At 45.5% G+C, this 20,277-nt stretch overlaps 1 pseudogene; it reads right to left on the bottom strand.

The window, feature by feature from the left end:
• The window catches only part of LOC138579914 (1,25-dihydroxyvitamin D(3) 24-hydroxylase, mitochondrial-like), a 176,081-nt pseudogene extending 169,240 nt beyond the window's left edge, over positions 1-6,841 (bottom strand).
• Positions 6,842-20,277: the final 13,436 nt, after the last annotated feature.

Below are 20,277 nucleotides of genomic sequence, written 5' to 3'. Positions count from 1 at the left end.
GAGATGGAGATGGACCAAGAGACCAGCAGAGAGAAGGAGGTAGGAGCAGCTTGTGGAGAAGAATGTGGAACAAGTGAGGATTTGGCTTAGGAGTATTAGTGGCCCTGCAGTGTGAATGTGCATGTTAGAGTAGCGAGTGAGTAGAATAAATTAGCATAGGGGTGAATGTAAAGAGGTTTCAACAGAGTGATTGCGCATGAGGATAGTAGTAGGAGGAGGAGAAGAGTAGTAGTAGTGGGAAGAGGAATAGTTGAGTGGGGTGGGAGGAGATGTAAGATCAAAGGGTGGATGCAAGAGCTAGGAGAAGTGAAACATTAGAGGGAGGGAAGAAGGGTGGGTAGAGTAAGGAGGAAAGAGACTGTAAAAGTAGAAGGGAAGAGGTAACCCTGGGCGTGACTGAATACGCCTGAATCCAGCTGAGGAAGTGCAAAGAACGTCCCCACCACAGAACACAAGAAACTGGCTTAAATAGGGACAGTTAGGAAGTCCCTGAGGGAGTATAAAGAGCCATTGTCTTAGGTGGTTATCAGCAGCCTAAAACAGGAATGGACAGAGGGGTTACTGGTCGGTAGTACTAACCTGGAATTACGGATGCCTGGGTTAGGTAGGATCACAAAGAGAGAGAGAGATGGCCCGAGGGGCCCCCAAAATTAAAATAAAAACATGTCAACCATCCTATGCCTCAGAGTGGTTTTGTGCCATCTGTGGAAGGTGCCCTCTACAATATCTTGGTAGTAGCTCTACGAGCAGCGATCCTCAGTTACTATCAAAAAGGGCAGAGCTGGTGATTAACAAAAGGCACAAGAGGAGGACAGTGAGTGAGCAAGTCAAAAGTTCAGGCTATGGAGAAATGGTGGGATGAGGGAGCAGAAGAGGAGAACTGTGCATTTGATAGTGAAAAAATAAACTCCCAAAGTAACATTGTCTGGAGGAACACAGAACATGAGAAGGAAGTGGATCAAGGAACAGAGCTGGCTGTCACACAGTCCAAGTGCATGTCCAGTGTATCATTGGTGAGAGGAGGGTTCCAGAGAACCACTGTCCACCAGATGGGAAGTGCAGTATCAAAATGCAGACCAGCGGATTTTAGGGCCCCTTCCAAACTTAGAGTGGGGGCCCCTGTACTAACATTGACAGCGTGCCAAAGGCCACCCTACACAAATTAGTACAGGCTAACCACCTACACAATCAGACAGAGCAGCGTGTAAGCCACCACTCTTTCACAATATATCACAACAGCTGTGCAGACTTTGACTTTTTTTAAATAACAAAATAGGGTGCACATCACCTTTGTGTGAATGATGAATACTTTGTATGTGCCAGGTGCCCAAGGTAGGCTAAAATTAGCTGAATAAAATAATTAGATGACAACTTTGTTATGATATGATATTTTATTTGTATCGTGCTCATACACAAGTGTTTCAGAGTGCAACAAGGCAATGGAAGGGAACAGGGGAGAACACATCAACAATCTTGCTAGGCCCAGTGACATTGAGAACATGCAAGAGCATGGGAAAGGGAAAGGGGAGAAAGTGCATGGAAGGGGGAGAGTGGAGAGTGCGGAGCAGAGGAGAACAGATAAATAATTATAAATACAAATAAATAGATAATATAGGCAATAAACAGTGGTAGTGCAACCAGCAAGTAACAAGTGCAGTGTTTACGGCAGCAGACTGGGTAAGTCTGAATAAGTGCAGAAAAGGATGAAAATGGGGAGTGGGTGAGGGGCTGAATGGGTACAGATACAGTCCCCATTTCAAGGGGTGGCAAGGTGGCAGTGCAGGAGGGTGGCAGGGTGAGCAGGTACCTGGGCCCAGGGGACAGAGGGTGGCCAAGTGCGCAGCGCCAAAAGAGAGCAGATCAGCTGGGGAGAGGGGGAGCGAAAGCAGAAGCAGAGAGGAAGGTCTTGAGGTGCTTCCGGAACCAGAACCGGAGATGGTTGTCCTCATGTTTTAGAGTGGCAGGGAGGCTATTCCAGAGGGAGGCCCCAGCCGAAGACAGAGATCTACCCCCAGCTTGTTTCTTTGAAAAACAACTAACTATGAGGGAGTTAGAGGTAGAGGAACGAAGAGCTTGAGAGGGGAGGTATTTACGGAGGGATAGCTGAAGGTACTTTGGACCCAGGCCCCAGAAAGACTTGTGGACAATGCAGAGGGTTTTGAATTTAATCCTTACATCCACTGGGAGCCAATGGAGAGATTTCAAGGCTGGAGAGATACGATCCCAGGGCTTGAGGCCAAGGGCAAGTCTTGCAGTCCTGTTCTGGATTAGTTGCAGAGGGCGGAAAGAAGAGGCAGGTAGATTTAGGAAGAGGCTGTTACAATAGTCCAACCTGGAGAGAACCAGAGCTTGGGCGACAGCGAACTTCTGGGGGAAGGAGAGGAAATGCAGAGTACCTCTGAGGAGGTGCAGTAGGAAGTTTGACTTTTTAGAGACCTCAGAGATGTGGAAGGAGAAGGAAAGTGTGTAGTCAAAGATGACCCCAAGGTTTTTAGCCTCGCAGGTGGGGGTAGGAGAGGGCCAAGACAGGCGAGCCAGAGAGGGAACGGAAAGGATGGTGGCGGTGTGCCGATGAGGAGGATTTCTGTCTTGCTTGGATTCAGACAGAGGTCATTTGCGGTACACCAAACTTGAATGGCAGTTAGACACTCCGAGGGCAGCCTGAAAATGAGTTCAGTGTCATCAGCGCAGCACTGGAAATTGGTGCAAAAAATGGCAATGCAGTGGGCGAGGGATGCCAGGTATTGGTTGAAAAGCCAGGGTAGGATGCTTTGTCACTGGAGTTGTCATCGGTAAGGCCCGGGAAAAGGCCCGGGAAAAGGTTGCCACTACTCCCACCCTTTAGAAAGGCATCACGTTAGCTCACTATAAAGCCACCTCCATGTAATGAGCTAAACCGAAGAAAACATTTTTGCCTGACTAATGCAAGTCAAATATTTTTATCTCTCAAGAGGATGGAATCCCTTTTCGGCAACAGTAAAAGCATTCCATATGGCATTATGCTGCCATGTGCATCCACACACCTTTTATAGCATTGGTCATTAGTCCTATATTTGGTATGCAGTGATTATCACGAATCACAAAATAACTAATACATTAATAACAAATCCAAAATAACATATGACAAAATAACAAATTTGGAAATAAACTAAAAAAGGATTTGGGAGTGGGAATAGTGGTTTTGGGGGTGGGAAAAAGTATTAGGAACACAAGAAAGGGGGACCAACAAAAAGGGAATTTGTTTATTTTGGATTAGTTATTAATGTATTAGTTATTTTGGGATACGTGATAATCACATGTAACCCTATATTTGCTGTGATCTTGGTTACAAAAACTAGAACAACCCTGTGGCCACGTTCAGTTCCTTTCGGCTATCATGTCTATATAGAATCATTGATCATATAGCTGAAATAGCACTCATGGTGGTGGGCTGTCTGACTAAATCCAACTTGCTTTCTCAAATGTTTCCTTCTGGGTCTGCCTAGGATATTCATCCACAGATTTCAGACACTCTTAAGTCTTGTTACATGCCTTATCCAAGTGTGTAACACGGTTTCTTCCCTTCAGTGATCCCCACTGGTAAACTTTTCAGAAGATAGGCACATGTTTCTGTACAAACATTTGCAGCATGCCACATCGACGTACACACTTCAGCCAAGTTACCAGCACCATAGTGGACGCCATCCTTCCCTTCTCAGGTGGTACAGTCATGTCTGACATTGTTTTGGAATGATATCCTCGCTGCCATGTTAAAAAAGACAAACCCCCACTATAGTACTGCAAACATATCTGATTGTGTAAAGTGTTGCTTCATAGAAGTAAATTACTTTGCAGTAATTTACTTCACCAAAATTACCTCACAGCAGTAAAATAGGTAGGTGTATGCTGAGAGATAGGGGCAATAGGGCTAGTAAATATAGGAAAGTGTGTGAGTAGGTCGGCATAGGCCCCCAAATAAAAGAAAAAAAGAAAACTCAACAAGGTAATTTCAGTGAAGTAAATTATCACCAAGTAGTAGTAGTAGTTTATAAAGCGCCTTTATCCCATTAGTATGGCCTCAAAGTGCTTGTGGGGGGCAATGCCCTTGGTGGACCGAAGTCAAGGTATGAGAAAATGTCAGAAAGCTTAGAATGCGTGTGTGCATTTGGCCAGAAGGATGTTGGGTGGGATGGCTGGGCCCCAGTAAACTACCTATGTTGGTCAGGCATGTGGATGGGTGTTGAGAGGTGGTTAGGAGAGTGAGGGAGTGCAGGAGGCTTGTTGTGCATCTAGCTAGACCAAATTCTATGTCGTTGGACTTAGCTGCATTCGAGTGGCAGAGATGTTGTGCGTTGTGTTTTAAACCGGTGTATGGAGGCAAATGCATGCAGGTGGATGGCCTTGCCTGCGGATAGAGTTCACCGAAGTGGTGCATAAATACGTACCCTTGAGCCCCAGTTGGTACTTTGCTTTTGATGTTATCTAGGAATCGTCCAGTCTGCTCCGAAATTATACTTTACCTTGTTCTGGAGAAATCCTGGGGAGGCAAACATTGTCACAGGCTAGGTGTCATGAAGGTAAGCGTGAAGTGGGGAAGGTTCATCAGGTTGTGTGAGGGAAGAGCCAGGTTTTAAGGGACTTCCTGAAGGAGAGGAGGTACTCTATGTGGTGGATGGGTGTTGTGATTTACTTCCATAAAACCACATAGAACTCTTCCGTCAAGGGTACTACTCAAAACACCATTCAATTGTGTTGCATAACTTACACATCACATTAGCAGATGGTACAAATGCTTTGCTTCCAATTTTGACTAGGGCCATTTCTGTATGAAAGACACAAGTCTTGCACTGACAGCTGATCAGCATCAATACCTCATTTATTTTTGTATCCAGTTTCATGACTTCCGTAGGCTTCATCAACTTCTTCTGAAAGGCACTTCTCACCCTCTGCCATTCTTTTCCTTCCCTGCAGATGGTAAAAGGAGATGTATAAAATTGGACTGGTTATCTGTAATCCATGAGCTCCTTATCTCCCATTCATTAAACTCTGAAATTATCTCAAAACCATGTTTGGTCTTTGCAATCTTTGAGCTAATAATCTTGAGAATTCAATGTCAGATTTAACACACATGGCCTCATTACGAGGTTGGAGGTAGTCATGGCGCTGTTAGCGCCATGACTACCTCCAATACCGGTACCGCGTACACCCTCGTTCAATGCGGACTTACTGGTCTATTCCGACCTTTGCGGGACCAGTAAGTCCCCATTGAAAAAGCCATTCCCCATTCCCATTTCAGCCCCCATAGGGCTCAATGGGAAGGTGCTAATAACGGTACCGCAATTTGCGGTACCGTCATTAGCTCTGAAGTCCCTTAATGGGCCCCGTCGATAACGCCTGGTAAAACCAGGCATTAAGGAAGGGACCCGCTAAGGGACCTCGGAATAGGGCGCAAAGGGATTACCGGCACCGATGTCCTTAACGGTGTCCGGTATCCCTTTGCACCCACCACGTAATGAGACCCATAGCTTCTATATATTCTGGAAATGTAAAGTCAGATCAGCACACATATCTGACACGTGTTTTGACCTCTAAGAGGTTTTCATCAGTCATAGGGAACTACGAAATAGGCAATATGGGGCTGCATGGCTTTAAATTATGCGGATCGTTTGGTGGTATTTCCTGGACAACAACAGCACTTACCGGCAGGGCCACTTTAATAATGAGTAATCGTAACAATGCTTCAAGGAAAAACGGTATGCTCATGTGACAGTGCCCCCTCCTCCTTCGCAGCACAGTATTGTATTGTACTGTATGGGATATTTATAAAGCGCACAAAGACCCAAAGGTATCGAAGCACAGAAGGTATCGAGGTGAACTTACTATAGAAAAATAAGTGTTTGTTGTGAGGCGGAACACTCTAAATTATAAACAGGCCCCTGTGCTTTTTGCTGAAAACATTTTACATGGTACTTAGACCCATATACTTTTTGCTGTTTCCTGGACTGGTTTAGAGACTTTTAGCCTAATAAAGCCTAATCTAAGGCCACATCAGGGACAAGACTCTTTGGTGGACAACGAGAGAAACTCGCCTCTCAGGATTAAGAACAAAGACACCCAGTTCCCTGTGTGATTAGCCATGCATAGTTTTTTTTCTATGGGCTCCCCTTGTTTTGTGGCAACCAAGTGTAGTGGAGGGGTTACAAAGACCCCATAATTAAAGCAAGAGTTCTGGTTCAGGGGTAATTCCCACACTCAAGAAATGGAAAAGTAAAAAAATATTACAAAATCACTACTTTATTAAAGACAAATCACAAAACAGGGATAGAACTGGACATCACAGGATTTCCAAGGCTCTCTCATTGGTTACAGGCTTGTCAGTTTATAAAGGGTTTTGATGTCAGAAGTGACATGTTATTTGACAAAATCCTTAAACAGACAGGGGTTGGTTAGCGGGGTAAACTGCATACAGCATCTATATGGGGTTAGTGTTTTGATTGAATACACATTGAGCCTCATTCTGAGTCAGCCGGTCCAGTAAAAATGTGCTGGTATTCATGAATACCGGCACTTTACCGGACCAGCTGGAGGAAAGCCAAGCGCCCTACCTGTAAAAAAAGCTGTCATTACCGATACTGGCGTCGCTAGTGCCGGTAATCATGGCAAAACAACGTCTCTGTCTGGCTCAAATGAATACGCTTTGTCCTCCAGTCTCAGATCACATGTGTATAGACCACAAACTTGATTTTCCTACTAAACATTTACGAGGTTTCTAGCAATTAATCATGCAGGTGTTATACCTTCCCTGTACTCTGGAGGCTTGTCCAAGCAACCTTTCAGTCACTTTCAGTCTGAAGTGTAGCATCTCTGTCCTTCCAGCAACACTTGTTTCTCTCCTAATCTAAGAAGACTGTTTCTTACGTCTATCCTGGTCTGTACTGCCAGGTGCCAATGTTAAACTCTCCCTCCCTTGATGGCCTTTGGAAAAATATGTATACCGGCTGCACAAACAGTATGGTCTGCATCTTTCTGCTAAATCAGTGTATCAGGCCTCTCCCTGTGTCCTCAAGCCTTCTCAGTGCTTTCGATTCACTCCAGTGTGGCCACATCTTCCATTTTGATTTTGATTGCTACTTATGTTAACTGCGTTCTGCATTGTGCAAGCTTCATGTTCATTCTCATGCATCTTGGTTTCAGCATAGCAAAAGTGTATATGTCCTCTATCTAAGTGGGTCAAAAGCATGTTCTTTGTGTCTCACTACAATGTGGCCTATTGTCTGTGTAGCTTTGTGATCGATGATTATATGCTTTATATCTAACACATCTACGTCTTGGTCCTAGCCGTGACATCATTGGCTCCCTATGCGGTCTCAGTCAGTCCACTTGCTCCATCATCTGCAGGTTTATTTCGTCTACAACATCATCAGGGTAGGGTCTGCATGATTGTCTCAGTGAATAGCGTTTCTCACATCAGTGGTAATGGGGTGGAGGGGGCCAGGAACGATGTACACCTTTCATTTCTGTGACGTCGAGACGAGGGAGGAACCAGCAAAACGAGGCCCACATTCTTCTATCTCTCTTCACTTCGGTGGATGTAAATTACTTTAGTCAGGCACAGCCTGCGGAAGGTATCCAGTGATTAAGTCACCTGGGAAAAGGTCGCCAGTGTACCATATGGAAAAAGGTTGCACAGGGTACCATATGAAAATACTGAAGCTCCTGCCACACAGGGTAACTCTCTAATTTCCTTTGAATGGTGGGTGGAGTGCAATCCACCTCACCACCTTAACGGGAGAGCCCCCAGAACATGACTTTTCAAAATGTGTGTCCAAAGAACCCACTAAATGACCTTCACTTTCTGGTTGAGGGCCCATCAGTGTGCACACCAATGGCCTCTTTACTTATATACATTATTTCGTAACATGAACATACTCACAAGCAAGTGGGGTTTGCACACTTGAAAGCATGTTCACAGCCACATTGGGTGCACCTTTAGTATTAAAGAAAAAGCCAATTTCCCCTTTTGAAATAATAAAGTGGGCGCTTATGCATGGCACCGAACATTTTTGGTTTCCTTTGCACATTTGCAACGACTTTATTAATTCGGCCCTAGACTGAAATTCAGATGCGAGTTATAATGTTGGTTGCTAGCCATGCAGTACACGAAGAACCATTTGCAAAAATATTTCTACTCATCTGCAAAAATAAATGTATTTGATGTTAACAAAATGGGCTTTTCCAGATAATACTGTCAGTGGCCTTCTGACTACTTCACAACAGTAAGCATGGACAGCCTGTACGGTCTAACCACAGACAACCAATAATCAAAAACCGGGCAGGAGCAGCTTACGTGCTGGTCTGCCACATTTCTTGAGAGCTCACTCCCCACGTGCAGTGCAGACCAGAATATGCATACAAGGATGTTCAATCAGTAAGCAGGCGGTGCCTATTCTCATAGATGACAAGTGATCCTCTGCCATGTTTGACGCTTACTGTCAGTCCCAGCTTTTTAGGCAACAACACTTTTCTTGATGGGACATGTAGGTCTCTACTTACACTGGCTACAAATAAACGAAAGTTTCCAAAATGCAGGGTGTTTGTGAGGAATTTGACCTTGACCTTATATTAAATATTAAATGAAATTAAATGATGGTAGATCAACCTGAGGAACATGTGTGGGGCTAATCTGCACACATTTTCCTATGCTCACTGCCACGACATATGCATAGACCTCTGCACTATAAGTGGACACAGCCTACAAGCAAAGCACCCCATGTCATATTTAGTTGCAATCTGACAGGTTGCGTACACAATGCATCTCCAGAAGGGGGAGGGCCAAACCTTCCCCCTGCCATGGCCAGCCTAATTAACTAACAAAGGCTGCATGGATCCACCCTGTCCAGACCTGCCGCTTTAATAAGGAACCACAGAGAGCTCCATTAACCAGCGGGACCCTTTGATCCACAACAGACAGGAAGATGGCTGGGACTTAGTATTACATGTTTTCACCCCTTTACCTTTACTGTTGCAAAGCACTCTGGTTATGACCTCACGCATACAGGAGATTGTTGGTGGGGACCCAGGATTGGTTCATTAAGGGAGGCTTAGCCTACATCAATCCCTGTGGTGCAAGTGGCTTTAAAAGAAGGCAGAGACCCTCTTTTGGCAGATCATCTGAAGGCTTCACCAGAAGCAGAAGGAAGAACTCCTCATTGGACCCTGGCTGAAGGTACAGTCTGCCTTACATCTTCCATCAGTGAAGGAAGACCAGGACCTCCAAGAAGGAAGCAATATCCCTCTGCTGAACATCTCCCAGGGAACAGAGGAAGATCCTAAATCCAGAGGACCCTCCAGCAGCTCCAGGACCGGTACCCAGCCAGCACACAGCATGCTCTGCTAGGCTGTGCAGCAAGCTTCCAAGGTGGGAAATGCCAGAGAGTCTCTGAACCAAACCAAGAACAAGGCAGCTGCTTGCAACACTCATCGGCTTCGATCTGTCTGCCTTAAAGGATGACACAAGCCCAGTGAAGAAGCTTTGAGGAGTGCATCGACAAGCATCTACCGGCTTTAGCCTTAAAGGACATTTTTGAGACAGTCGAGCCCCCCGGGCTGCAACCGACTGCAACACTGACTGTTGTTATGCCGCAGTTGCTAAAGCCGTCCGAGATGCCTCGACCAGTGCTTCAGCACCGCGGACCAGCACCGAGACAACGATTCCTGACTCTGAGTCGCTGTGTAGGCCAGCCTGCAGCCGTCCGTCCAGCTTCGCTCGCCAAACTGCCTGCCGCTTGATACCCGCAGCCGAGCTCTGGAACTCTGTCACTGATACCAGTCTTGAACTCTGTCACTGAAGCTGCAAAGCGCCCTGACATTAACTCAACGCTGTTGAGCACCAATAACTCCTACAGCACAAAGTACATTGCGGTTCTATCCCCCTGGTCCTTCTCCAAAGGCCCCTAATTACATTTTACAACCTATTGCTCCCTTTGTGTTGAGACCAAGTATCCTTGTACTATTGCTTAAAATTACTATACCGACTACCCTCCTGTCAGCATCCAGAGTGCACATCCCTTTTCCTTCTTTGAAACTGTCTGTCCTCTGCATTCCTGTACAGGGTGGTTGGTATTTTGTAGTGTGCTAGAACTGTCTGTTGTGATCATTATAAAGTAGATATGTGTATACAACTTTGACTGGACAGTCCCTTTTATCATTGGGTAATTGTATTTTTGCTGTGTTGCAACTAACCAACGATCCACAACCTTTCGTAGATAAGCCGTCTACGTTACCAAAATTTGCTTGCGTTTACAATCTTTTCGGATCTCTTCTGGTGTACTAGAGAGTGTGGGGCTGATTGATGGTTTAGAAACCAATTTTCGTCCCTGGACCACTAGTGCCCCGGAAGGTGATTTGCACAGTGTTGCTGCTAGGAATGATTTCCATGTATGGGAAACGTGCCCTCCAGTTGTGAACCCCCCCAACTTTTTGATTCTGTCTGACCATCCTAGCCTGACATTCACCAATGGAGCCCAGCCTTCTGCTGTACTCCACTGGGCTTTTGCTCATTTTGTTATGGGGAAACGGAGATACCTTTCAGACTGTCAGTACTGGGAGACTTTGTTTACCTTAGTCTTTCACTTTGTTGCCATTGTTGGTTACATTTTTTCAGTGCACAATGTACCTTACAGTACAGTCCTCTGGGGTCTCTTTTTCATTTAATTTTTAAGGCCCTAGACACCCTTGAAGGATGTTTGGTGAATGTACAAGTGGGTTCATGACAGAGCTGGTGACAGCAGTTAATTTTAAAGCATTTTTAACTCTTTTCTATGGTCCAAAACACATTTACCGCATTTGGCCCAGGACAGTGGCTCGTTCCTAAAATGGCCATGCCACGAGGTTCTTTGTTCTGTCCTTTGGCCATGTTGTCCCTTTGCCTTCCCCAGGTTGAGCAGTCCCAAGAAACTCCTTATTTGGTCATGCAGACCCCCGCGCATGCCGAAGCTTTCATGGGCTTCTGCATGCCTTGTGTGTGTGTGCCCAGGATGTGGGTTGGAGCTGTCTAGTTCCAATAAACATCCTGGGTGCCAGGATGTCTGGTGTGCTGGGACGACTGGGACCACTGTGGTCCGTGATTGGTCCATGTCTGGGATGGTTGAATGTGAGAAGATCCCTTGTTGGTTTCTCTTTGTTTTGGCGCGAAGCAGATTCTGGATAAGAGAAGGCACTCTAAACCTATTTCAGGTCGATGTTCTGAGTTCACACCAAACTTAGATAAAGGAGCCAAGTATCCTAAACTGGAGAAGCAGATCCGTGGAACTGCTGGTGACCCCCTGGAAGGTTTGGCACCCTGACCTTGCTGGTGTCCCATTGGAGCCCCTGTTTCTCATCGATCATAGAAGGCCTGCAGGGGCGCTTTGACCCATTGGAGTAGTGGGATTAACTACTCTCTGCACCTCCTGCTTAACCTGCAAGTGAGCCTTTTTCGGAAGTGTTCCTGGACCGCCAAGTGAACTGACCAGCTCGTACGGGACCTTGCCTTGGAACTGCTGCTCTCTCGAGTTTCAACCTGAGACTTGAGGAACTGTAAGCTCCTGTTAGAAGGCACTCTCCCGCCGACTTTCGTACACCTAGCATTCCTACGTCTGGAATTAGAAGAGTCTGCCTGAACCCGAGCATACGCGGTACCCCTGTCGCCCCGCTGTGGTGGGTGACGAGCTTCATGGGTGCATTGCTGCTGTGCCCCTCTGTACCCTAAGACGAGCTGCAGTGGAACTGGCCCGATCCCTTCACCAGAAGCAGACAAAATCGACACTGTCCCGCCACAGACTGAGGTCCCGGAACGTAGCCCCTGAAAGCCAGAGAGATGTGCAACTGCTGGGCTCGAACCGGCAAGAGAACTGGACTTGACTGGAGAAGTTTGGTCTGGAGTGCATTGAAGGTCGGTGAGTACTTGCATCACTCACCGGTGGTCCCTGGCACATAGATAGACTTTTAAGCATGCGTGTCCCCAAAGGGCCACTCTCCTTAGTTAGGGTAGCCTGTGCTACCATCTTATTCCCGATTCCTGGAAATCATTCTGCCCTCTTGTGGAGACCCTCCTTGAATAGTGGAACTTTATTCTTCATCGCCTTATCCACCTTCCTGCAACACTACAGCCCCTTAAAGAGACCCCTTGTGTACTTTAACACACGATCATGTGCTGAAGTGCTGAAAGTACTTTTGAGCACAAGGCTCCACACTTTGTGGGCACTGGACTGCCTATTAGTTAGGGTTGAGACTCTTGAAAAATTGCCTAAAGTACCTTTGCATTGTCTGACCCTCTTCTGTCACAGGTTGTCGGTCTGCTCTTGATTAATATTCCTTTAGGCCAATAGTTACTATATATATGGTTCCTAGTATAGTGTTCAGTTGGTTTTGTTAATATTGCTGTGGTTTCACTCTGTATTTGATTTAAAAGGCCCTTAATAAATGTATATGTATTTTTGATATATAACTTGACTGAGTAATGTGTGGTGTTGTTTACTGTGTGTGCTCATTGTGGACTTTCGATCACCCTCACCCCTCCTGAGACCTAGTCTTGACCGCTGCCAATGCTACCTGATTGGTCTGGCTTGTCCAGAAGGTTAACCTGTTCCAAGAAACTAGGCTGGCCTTCTGAACCTCTGCCCACCAAGTCAGAGTAAACAAATCCATCTTAACAGCTGCTTCCTGAAATTCCAAGACACTGCCTTCAAATGCCCTTTCAGAGTCCCCTTCCTGGCATCTTCAATAGCTCACTCCTCTCCTTCTCATACACTTAGGCTGTCTGTCCCTTCCCTCGCTTCTGCTCTCCTCCCTCCTTGCCGTCTTCAGTGGGAATCCCTTCAAATAACAATAAAATAACTAACACAGGTAAATTAGTTCTACAAGGTAAGAAGTGCCAATGTATGTTGTCATTCTCTCAATCTTGCCTTGGTAAACAGCATAGTGCTAAAAGGCACATGCTAAGTTGAAAGAACTGGGCATGTGTCGTCGGCTATTCAAATGAATGATTTCAAATTTTTAATGGGGATTCTATGTTTAGCAGAGGCAGTTAAAAATAAAACAATAAAAAGGAACACAGTTTTTCAAAAAAGTTGTTGTAAAGAGTGAAAGATGGTTCGTCCTCAAGTGCGGTGTTCAGGGATTCGTACATACACCTTTACAGAGGGCTCACTGCTGTATGGACTGCTTGCAGTCGATATGGTTGGTTGTCGGTTTTGTAAAGTTTCTGTAAGCACGCCATAACCTGCTCGGTTTCAGGCTTTGCCTGGATTCTACTGTGAGGGACCCCCTTGTGTACTGCTGGTTGCCACACCCTGTTCGGGTGAGCAGTTAAGGTGTACTTGCTCAGTGTACTCTTTTGCTAAACAATATGTTTAAGTGATGAATGGAACACATTTGCGTTTTCAGAATTGTCCGTAGCCCGGATAGCTCAGTAAGTAGCAGCTTTTAGAAGGGCCGGGGGTTCGGACCCCTGTGAGGGCGTAACCCCTCTTCTTTGGATGTTTTATATGTCTATTTGATATCATTTATTAAGAAAAGAGTGTGTGGAGGTTGTTGTAAAACAGACCCATGTGGGGGGTTGTACCTTCCTCTCTAGACACTGGTGTTAAACTTCTTCTTTTAGTTAAAATTCTGTCGCACTTTACCTTAGTTAGTTTCAGGACAACTCAGTCCTTCCTTAGGTTTTGCTTTCCCGATATCAATTCTCCACCCAATACCTGTGCTGCTTAAGCTGCGGTATTTTCTCTCAACATGAGGAAGGAAAAGATGATGCGTTGCCTCTATTGAGGTCTGCAGGGCTTGAGGCTCTTTGGTGGGGACGTGTTTTCCCTTTCGATTTGTCCCATTGGACATTCATTATTCTATTGGATTATTGGTGGAGACAGGGTCGGCTCGAGGGTAACTGTTCAGTTTTGTTGCATGGTAAGTTGAGCAACCATTTTCTACTTGGAGGAGGTGTTTAGAAACACTTGATGGTATCAGATAGATGTGTTGCCAAATAATAACTTTATGACGCCTGCCTATTGTTTTCCTCTCAAAGCTTGGCCTGTGGTTCAGCTAACCGTCTAACAGTGTGTTGCAATTCTCCTCTGATCAGGGAGTTCAAGCAGGTTTCTGTACCCTCAAGAGCGTTGTTTAGACTCTTTAGTTATATATATTTTTTGTCTACAGTGCGGCGAATAGAGTGCTGGTTTTCACATCTGGGCTGACCCTACTGATACAGGTTCCTAATTTCGAAAGTTCTAAATCAGTCTATTATCCTGCTGAGATCGATAAGTGAACACCTCACACCACACCCCATTCATAGTAGTGATAAGCACCACTCGTATATTTGAGGGTCGTAGTATTATATAGTGCTGTTTGCTATGGACCATGTGCTTAATTTCCTTCCCCTGATTCCCTTATGACCAGTCATCCTCACACGAATACAGAGACTCGGACCTCAGGGGTTGAGGGGACAGTGATCCCAGGTTTCTTTCACAACCTTTCATTTGCGGGGCATTGATAGTTATCCCAGAGTCCTTTTCCCCCTCGTTCCCTTTCCCACCATCCCTGGGGGAGATTGCATCATGATATACACCTCTGGGAGTGTCTCCCGATGGTTTCGGGTTCCTTTTTTACAGGAGTTCTGGCTCGTGACCAGTGCAGACTCGCGCTGAGCATTTCCCTCCCATCAGTTACTTTCCTCTGCCTAATTCCTGGTATTTCAAGAAGTTAAGCGGAGCCCGTCCACGGTCAGGGGATTGGTTAGAAGTGCAGGAGTGTATTTATTTCTCTTAAGGGTGTAAAGCGGGGCTTTAATGTGGTCCTCAGGGTAGCCTTCTTCTGGGTTGCAAGGTTTTCCCCTGGATAAGTGAGGGAGGGTTCCCCTCCTTTGGGAAGGCCCAATATCCCTTGGGGGCATAGAGGGGTCGGGGTTTTATACTAATCTCCCATCCAAGTTATTACGACCCTCTATCACTATGCGTTCCAGCGTCTCTACATTAACTATCAGAAGGTGTCTGCCAGTGTGATTCCCACAGGGCTGGGCCCACTCCCACACTCTTCCAGTAACCCGGCAGCTGGGCCAGTGGCTATGGAGACGTCGGTACCCCAGCCACCTGATGCAAATGAGGAACGGGAAAAAGAACCGAGGGGTCTCACAATGGACCGACGTGTGCGCTGTGCCTACGAGCAGCATGGGAACGCCTAACAGGTGAACATAGTCAGGGAGAGGAGTAGGAGGGGCTACCCATCCAGCAAGTCTAACAAGCCGCACCTTGAATGAACCCTAATGCACACACTTCTGTGGTCTGCCATATGGTAATTGTGTTATTCTCTTAACATATCTCATTAGCTGTTCTAGATCTTTTCTGTTTCCTGCCTGGTGTTTGATCACCTACTGTTGCATATTTCTTTAACCCTGGATCTCTAACTACTTCATTCTTCACAAATGTACCATAGAATGTTTCAATACTTAAAGATAAAAGCAGTTCATCTTTGTTGAGGGGAACATCTGCTTCCTTTCTATCCTTCATGGGATTTGCTTTGAGATGGTAGCCTTTGCTTTTATTAATAACACTAGCAATACCACCCCGTGTTGCAAGGTCTGTAGCTGACATGCACGTGGGGGTCTGCTATAGTCTTGTGTAGGTTTTATTGTGTCATAACTTCCTATTATTCAAAAATCGCAAAATCTACAACCTCCCGAAAATCACCTAGACTGATAGCACGGGGCCGGACCCCACTTCACCCCAGTGCAGGGCGACTGGGTGGGGTTGGTCAAATTTCACTATCGCCAGTACACCCCAGACTGGTATGCCGGCCTTGTGTCCTAACTAACTAGTTTTGGAAACGTTGTAAGATCGGAATCTCCCGAAATCTCCTATACTGATAGCACAGGGGCAGGCGCTGCCCTGTGCAGGAAGAATTGGTGGTGTTGGTCAGATTTCACAATCACCAGTACACCCCAGACTGGTATGCCAACCTTGGGCCAAAACTTCAGCCCACCAACTGTTATGGGGCTGGAGTCAGCCACGAACATACAAACACACTTTCACAAATATATATATATATATTCCCAAAAAATTACCCTCCCACACATGAAATTTACATTTACCAGCAGCCTCATTTAGTTGAGTGAGAGAATATGGGAAAGAGTGCCCTGTCGTATTCTCTCATTTTCCACAGTGGGTTTAAACACACATAGGAATCCAGGTGGACCCTGGGTTCCATTGCCTGTTTAATGCCCCTGGGAAAGCCCATAAGTGAATTTTAAAGGTCTGTAATATGTTGCCACCATTTCAGTATATACATGTGTACTCCAACTGTTTTAGCTTAATTAAATGCACAGATGGGAATCCTTGCCTCTAGGCCAGCATTAGAATATTGATGCAGGGAGGGAAGGGGTGAACATTGTGCAGAGAAATAGTAGAATGCAGAGAGTGGAATTCGTCCTGAAATACTTATGTTCTATGACTACTTCTGAGTCCTGTTTTGCTTGTCAATGGACTGAGTGTTTTGTAAGTGCCAATTCAGCTAGGTGTTGGATGGTGAGGAAGGACTCGATGTGTGTTCCCCTTTGCACCCTGAAACTGTAACCAAACAACTAAGAAGAATAAGACTTAAGTGAAACACCAGCATGGTCATTCCTATCTGCATTAAGCAAATTGGCGATGAGGTGCCAAGGAAGAAAGAAGCAGCCAGGTACACACACAAAGTGTGAGGTGGCAAAAGGACCACTTCAGTGAGGGCCAATTATGGTAAGCTTGTGCTCCTGTGGTAATGAGTCTGTACAAGTTGACACTGTGCATAGGAGAGCATGAGTTAGGTCCAGAGTGAATCAACCATCTGAGATGTGGAGCCAGGGGAAGGATAGATCATTTGGACAGCACTGTGCTGAAACATGGATCGCTACAGCATCAATCGCTGGTAAGCTGTGCTGTGGAAGAAGCACACATTCTACGGGCAGGAGTTGAACATGCGAGTAAGACATGCTGCACTGTACTGGTGAGCACGGTCTATTTCACTGTATGTGACACTGAGAGCCCCCATTGCTCAGGGTGACTAAGCCAGAGGTCTGGAATGGTCTCAGAAATATGCAACTGAACGGTTCATTGAATGCACATGCTGGACATCCACAGAGGGTGTGCAGTGGCAGGGAACAGTACTCCATCAATGAGTCTGCAGAACCGCAAGCCTCATCCTTTTGGATCACTTGGGGAATTCCTGAGGGCAGATCAGACTGATTGGGAGCCTACATTGTAGCAAGTGCATGTGGACACAAGGAAGGCGTTACCCTCCTGACCTGGGTGTAATAATATTGCTGCCACAGAAGGAAAGCAGTTGGTAGCATTTCGAGATACAGCCGTATCAGCCCAAACGCCAAAGTAGGGAGTTGGTGAACATAATGTTCATACTGTGCAGAGTGTAGAGGGCTGAGCCAGAAGTACTTATTGGAATGAGTGCTGCCTTCATGAAAACAAGGGAGACTGTGGCTTTCTTTTCTGTCCGACCGAGCAATGGCATTGCCAACGGGAACCCACAAGTCTACCTTACAGACAAGTGCAACAATGCAGCGTTGGTGCAGTTGGGCAGTAAATGAGACTGTCGAGACACCCAATAAACAAAAGAGTGCCTCTTGCATGGCCAAGAGTTCTCCTTCAGATGAGTCTGAAAAGAATATTTCAACAAGATCCCAGCAAGATAGTCACACTGTCTGTGAGGGTGTCTGCATGTGTTCAGAATAGTTTGAGAAATATTTCTCTGAGAAGAAAACAATGCAGTCATGGAATATGATAGCATGCTCCTGTCCCTTGCTGGTGACAGTAGTAGTTTTTCAGAAATGAAGCCGTTAACAAACAGTAGACGCGCTAGACCAAGGAGTTATGAGACTGCAATTCATTTAATTGACAAAGTGCATCACTGTATGTACCAACGTAGTCAGAAGCATAAGTTGTGCATATCCAGAAGTATGTGTAGATATGAACTGTTGCTCATTTTATTGGGCAATTCATGAGCATCAATATATTACCCGTGTAGATAGTGAATTTATATTCCTAGGATCAATACAGTTCCAGAACTAGAGGTGGCCGTCAAATTAAGTTTGAATCCAAAAGTGTAAATTACATGCTGTAAATTGTGAGGGGTCAAAAATGTGAGGTGGACAAATTTTACACGGTTTTTCAAACAAGGCCATTTTATCAAACAAAATTCATCAATAATCCAACCCCTATCTTGCCCTACCCTAACACCGTTTGCCTGATTAAACCAACTAAGGTAAAACACTCTAACATATCATTTTTAACCCTCACACTTATACAACAACATAAACAAAGGTATATGGCAACTTGTACGTTAAGCACTTGTATGTGTAACACCTTAGAATGTAATGTTCTTAACCTGGGTGAATTCCCCTTCCCCAGGTTTTCAAGTAAATTCCGGCTCAATACAAGGAATTAAGGAAAATCCATGGTTGAAATACAGTTCCAAAACAAGTCCTGGCAAAGGTTCTTTAGACCGAAATGAAACGTCCATCATTTCACTGTTCAACCCAGAGAAGATCCTTTTCCTCTAGGAGATAGAGTTCAAGAAGTTTTGTAACCACAACTACACTGTTCATCTTATGATGCCATGTAACAGTATAACTTCTTGACTCACAAAGTATCAAAGTGCCTCTCCCTGAGCACCGAGAAGCACTTCACCTTTCTTAGGAAAATGTCACAGTGCTCCTCTCCTTGGCACCATGAAATGCTTCAGCTTCATCACAAAACAATCACAGTCCTTCTTCCTTGGCACCATGAATTACAAGAATTGTGTCACAGCACTTTTCTCTTAACATCATGAAACAAGTTATCTTCTCACAGTGCTCTTCCCCTGGCACCATGAAACATTTCTGCTTCAACTTCTACCCGGGTGATTCACTCCCAGTCTTCTTCCACTTCAGTCTGGTCCACTCTCCTGCCAGACCCAACTACTCCAAGTGTGTCCCACATACTCTTCTGTGTTTAAACTCAACCACTGCTTCCACTGTAAACAGCACCTGACATTTCTGTACAACGTTATAATGAAGACAGGAATTTCACCAATGCCCTTTCAGCTCTGCTGGACAAGCGATGTATTTGCCCCCTTCAAGTATCTTTCAATTCCACTTCTATTAATTTTGACGATTTAAGTTCTTGACCAATTGATGCGTCGCCCACACCAAAGTCTCTTATATACAAGCTTCACTTTTAACAATGTGATAACAGCCCCTTTCTCTTTTGTGGTAATGGTTATTCCCCAAAGTAACAGTTATTTCAGTCTCGTTTGGCTGAGGGCAAAATGTGTTCACCTCTTGGCTTCTTTTCTTGTTTCGGTCTTTCTTGCTCACTTTATAGAGGTTTAAGATATGGATAACAAGATACAAAGTTGTCAGGTCTTTACCGATGCTTGGTATTCGATTTGCAGTCACTTTTATATGCACGCGACCACAAGCTGTTTGAAAACTTATTGGGTTTCAACTTTTCTTCTACTGTGTATTTGTTCATACATGAGTGCTTCATTTGTTGCACTTTGCATTCTGACACGCTCTAGTCAGCTTTGTTCAGTTTCACTCCTTCAAGTGAAAAGCAACTGGTTACAGTTGCCCGCCTGAACTGCCTGAAGGCTTGAGAATGCGCAGCAATGCTCACCGTCTCCTCTGCCTCCATTACAGGGTACATGGCTTCTACTACAGGCGATTTCTTGACCGGAGCATGCCAGCCTCCATGCATGGTCTACTGCATGCTTCTCTCTGTGAAAAACTCTCTGTGAAAACTCTGCAATTAGGTTCCCCTGCAGGAACGTTTTCAGACTTCATGCGCTCCGCTGCGCAACCTCTGCAATTCAGACTTTGGGGAAAAAGGACCAACTCAAGTTTGGAAACTGGAATAAGTGGATAGTAAATCCCAGCGTCCCTTCTTTCCTAGCACTTCTGTGGATTTCACCAGCAACGTGTCTTCCTTTGCGACCTCTTTCTGCCCCAGCACGTACTTCTGCTGCTACCACTACTACTACTTCTTCCACCATGACTGCTCCTCCTGTCCAGCACCTGAGGGAGCTTGTCAAGCCTCCCAGCCTCCCTCAGGAGTGGGTTTTAAGCCTAATTGACTGGCCGTCAGTATACTGCTCTTCAGCCCTCTTCTTCGTCCCAGCACCCCTGGGATTATGGGACTTGGAGTCCCAAGCAACAAAATTCGAATGTGGTACTTCTTTTGCTTGTCACTATGCCATTAATAAGGTGGGATTACGGGGAAAATTATATAAGGGAATATTCCAGTC

This window comes from Ambystoma mexicanum, chromosome 3p (assembly GCF_040938575.1).
Source record: "Ambystoma mexicanum isolate Mex_15411 chromosome 3p, UKY_AmexF1_1, whole genome shotgun sequence".
In the NCBI taxonomy this organism is placed as follows: Eukaryota; Metazoa; Chordata; class Amphibia; order Caudata; family Ambystomatidae; genus Ambystoma; species Ambystoma mexicanum.
This window is presented reverse-complemented; position numbering and strand designations above follow the sequence as displayed.